The 4,243-nt window shown below is 41.1% G+C and overlaps 1 pseudogene; it reads left to right on the top strand.

Moving 5' to 3' along the window:
* Window positions 1–502: 502 nt before the first annotated feature.
* LOC145618708 (small nucleolar RNA R71) lies at window positions 503–601 on the top strand (annotated as a pseudogene).
* Window positions 602–4,243: the final 3,642 nt, after the last annotated feature.

The raw sequence follows: 4,243 nt of genomic DNA on the forward strand, positions 1-4,243 counted from the left end.
CACATAATTCACATGTTCACTCTCATGGTTATCAAACTCATCACCACATTCATTAGGACATACACTAGAATCATGATCATACGATCCACATGCATCACAAAACAAACAACCCAAAGGCATATTATGCGAAGAGGGAGGGGGTTGAGAGTTAGAAGGAGTACCTCTCCCCTTAAATTGGGAGGGAAGATTAGAAGCTTGAGAAGAGGAAGAAGTGCTCTCCAACTTAGCCTTGATTGCGGTGACCTCTTTCCCTAAATTTGTCATTTGAGAGGAAAGGTTGTTGATTGCATTGAGATGGTCCACCGAATACAATGAAGATTGTTTGCTTGAAGAGTTCCTCTCTCCATCTTGTCAATCCCTATAATAAGTCACCACATCCTCAATGATGTCCACAACTTCTTCGGTTTTGTTCATGATAGGGCCCCCGGCCCCTCCATCAAGGCATGACTTGCCTTGGGGACTTAAACCGCCATAGAAGATTTGGATCACTTGGTATGTGGGGATTCCGTGATGAGGGCACTCCCTTTGATACTCTTTGAATCTCTCCCATGCTTCGTAAAGGTTTTCACTCGGCCTTTGCTTGAACCCTTGAATCAAGGCTCTTTCCTCCGCCGTCTTCTTTTGGGGGTAGAAGCGGGACAAGAAAGCCTTTGTGACATCGTCCCAAGTTCTCAAGGAGTTGGGCTTCACCTCCTTGTCTAGCCACTCCAAGGATCTTCCGATTAGAGAGAAAGGGAACAACTTGAGGCGGATGAATTCTTGAGAAACCCCATTGACTTTAATGGTATTGCAATATTTTTCAAATTCTTTCAAATGGTTCAATGGGCTCTCATTCTTAGCCCCACTATATTGCCTTCTCTCAATCAAGGTGATCATTGCCGGACGGATTTCGAAGTCATTTGTCGGGGTAGTGGGAGGAGCTATTCCACTTTCAAATTTATATGCCCCGGGCACTCCAAGCTCCTTCAAGTCTAATCTAGGATGTTCACCCATTCCTTGTTCTTCTTGAATTTCTTCCTCACTTGAAGAGCTATAAGCCAAGGATCTAATATCCACTCTTCTTCCTGAAATAGTCCTTTCTATTTCCGGATCAAGGGGAACAAGGGGACGATCACGGGTTCTGTGCATGCAAAAACTCAAACAAGAATATTAGTAGCACGGCTACAAGTGTAGCCTAAAGAAACAAAATCTTTTTGTTGTTTTTTTTTAAAATTGATGTAGACTCAACAACAAAAGCTAAGCACCAATAGCACTCCCCGGCAACGGCGCCATTTTGACAAGGGGAAAATGCATGTCGTTCCCTACCCTTTCCCCTAGCCAAACTAAATTTGTAAACACCTAACCAACCTTATATGAATATAGGGTAAGTTAAGGGTCGATCCCAAGGGAATGCAATGATGAAAACCTATGTCTAAGTCAAGCTACCTCGGAGTCGAAAATGAGATATCGGTTGGTACTAAATGAACTAGATCAAAGGTCTAAACACTAGGGATATGGGTTCCACATGCAAAACCAATGATAATGCTAGATTAAAACTCAATCAATTAGTTCAAGTATTTGCAATGGACAAAAGATAGTAGCAATCAAGAAAGTTCAAATACTATCTCCTATAGGCCAATCTAGTGGTCACTATGAAAGGCAAACCAAGAAGAATCATAAACAAACTCAATCAATTAGAGCAACTTTTAAATCAATTGGTCATGTCATTAAGAGTTGCAATGCAATCTAGATTAATCTTATAGGGTGATCAATCCTAATCTAATCAATCTCATGCAAAACTATGTCAACCAAATTAATTGCAACAAATCAACCAATCAAGAGCATCAACTAGCATTTCCATTAATCAAACATGCTTCCCCCTTTCCCTAGCAAGTAATCTACTCACTAATCATGATGAAATTCAAGAACAAATAACTAGAAATTGCATTGATCATCATTCTATATCAAAATCTAATAGAAATCAAAGTATTCAATATTATCACAACTCAATTCCAAGAAAAACAAACATCAAGCAAAAGGATCAAATAGCAAGTATGTAAAGATAAAGGAAAGAAGAAAATCTCACTAAAATTGATGAAGAAATCCAAACTTGATTGATCAAATGTTGAGTTACAAATCCAAAGCCAACAATTTCTCTCTATCTTCTCTCTAACTTCTCTCTCTAAAATTAAGCTAATGAATATTATCAAAAAGTTGGATTCAAAAAGGAAATACAACTCTATTTATAAACAAAGAAGAAAACGGCAGCTCCCGCGGTCTCTCCCAATAAACCCGCGCCCGCGGAAAAATGGGTACAGAACCCTCCGCGGGCTGTCTGGGCATCACCCGCGCCCGCGGCATCAGGGGCCCGCGCCCGCGGGTAGATGACCCGCGCCCGCGGCAAGATCCCCTGCTCCCATAGGGTGATCAGGGGGCCGCGGTCTCTCTGAGTGGAGAGGCCTCTCCACTTTGCCCGCGCCCGCGGAGAGACCGCGGGGCAACCGCGGCAAGTTCCTGCCAAAAATTGGCAGTTTTGAGCACCATAACCCCGCGCCCGCGGCTTGATGATCCGCGCCCGCGGCCTAGTGAATTTCCTTAGAGACCTCTCCTAGGCCTCTCCAAAGCCTCTCTAAGCCCTCTCTAGCCCAATGCTTCTTCCTTGCTTGATCATTGAGGACCCGAATTGTATCCTTTGCCAAGGTGAATCTCGCAATACCTACACAAGTAAACAAAGGAAGGAAATAAAAGGGAAAAAGAGCAAAATAAAGTAAAACACGATAAAAACACGAGAAACATAAAGAAAAGAGGAAAAGGGGGAAACTAAAGGAAAAAGGACCAAAACTAAGAGAAGAAAGCAACAAAGAGGGAAAGAAATAACCTAAAAGACTACCCTATGAGTGCCATAAATGACACTCATCAGGGGTTGGTGTAGTTGTTAATTGATTCATGCTTATGATGTTGCAAGTGCACATTGTTGGTTGATTAAAGGTGAATCTTTGCTAACAAGAAACTGAAGTTGACTTAGTTAAGGTTCATTGTTATCAATAGTTCATTGATTGCACCTTCTAATATAGGAGAAATCAATTAACCCCAAAAGGAGGTTAGATTGAGCTTTATTTCGATATTCTTGCATGCATAGTTTATCATTGTTTTGCTTCCCTGTTATTGCATGATCAAATGGCAACTACATCTACCCACTTCCCTTGGTGTTTAATTATATTGATCTTTAATCATTCTTAATCTTTAGTTTAATCTCTTAGTTATTCACACTTACTGACCCGAGGTAGCTTAAGTCTTTAGTAGTGAATGCGGTGTTTATGCATGTCTCCTTGTGGTTCGACCCCTATGCTTGCCTTATACTCGTATTAGGTTTGTTTAGGTTATATAAATTGTAATTGATATAGGGATAGACAATTGACAACGCGTTTACTCCCTTGTCACCTAGGTTCTCAAGAATTTTCGCCGCCCGGCCCCGTAACCTCAAAATTCTTCAAAAAGCGTGGATTAAAGCCTTCAATTTTGGAATTTTTTGACCTTTTTTAGCCCGAAAATAAAAATTACCGAGATATTTACCATGGGTCCTAATACCCGTCGGGATTCCAATTGAGTGGGTGGAACCATCCAATATGCCTTAAAAAGGATTAATTTACCCGTTCCAAATTTACACCGATTTCGTGAACTGAAGCCTACCACGGCTATTATGTACAACATATAAGGGTCATATATGGTTCCAAACGTCATTATATGACCTTAAGATGTATCCACTAGGGTCTCCAGCCTCTACGCCACCGGGCCCCGTAACCTCAAAATTCCTTACAAAGCGTGTATTATAGCCTTCAATTTTGGAATTTTTTGACCTTTTTTTGTTCGGAGATAAAAATTGCCGAGATGTTTACCATAGTTCCTAATACCCTCCGGGTGTCCAATTGAGTGGGAGGAACCATCCAATATGTCTTATAACGGTCAATTTACCCGTTCCAAATTTGCACCGATTTCGTAAACTGAAGCCTACCACGGTTATTATATACAATATGTAAGGATCATATATGGTTACAAACGTAATTATATGACCCTAAGATGTATCACCTGGGGTCTCAAGACTTTTCGCCATCGGGCCCCGTAACCTCAAAATTCCTCAAAAAGCGTGGATCATATTGGAATTTTTTGAACTTTTTTCGCCCTGAAGTAGAAATTGCCGAGATGTTTACCATGGTTCCTAATACCCTCCGGGAGTCCAATTAAGTGGGTGAAACCATCCAATATT

This window comes from Chenopodium album, chromosome 26, assembly GCF_948465745.1.
Source record: "Chenopodium album chromosome 26, dcCheAlbu1.1, whole genome shotgun sequence".
In the NCBI taxonomy this organism is placed as follows: domain Eukaryota; kingdom Viridiplantae; phylum Streptophyta; class Magnoliopsida; order Caryophyllales; family Amaranthaceae; genus Chenopodium; species Chenopodium album.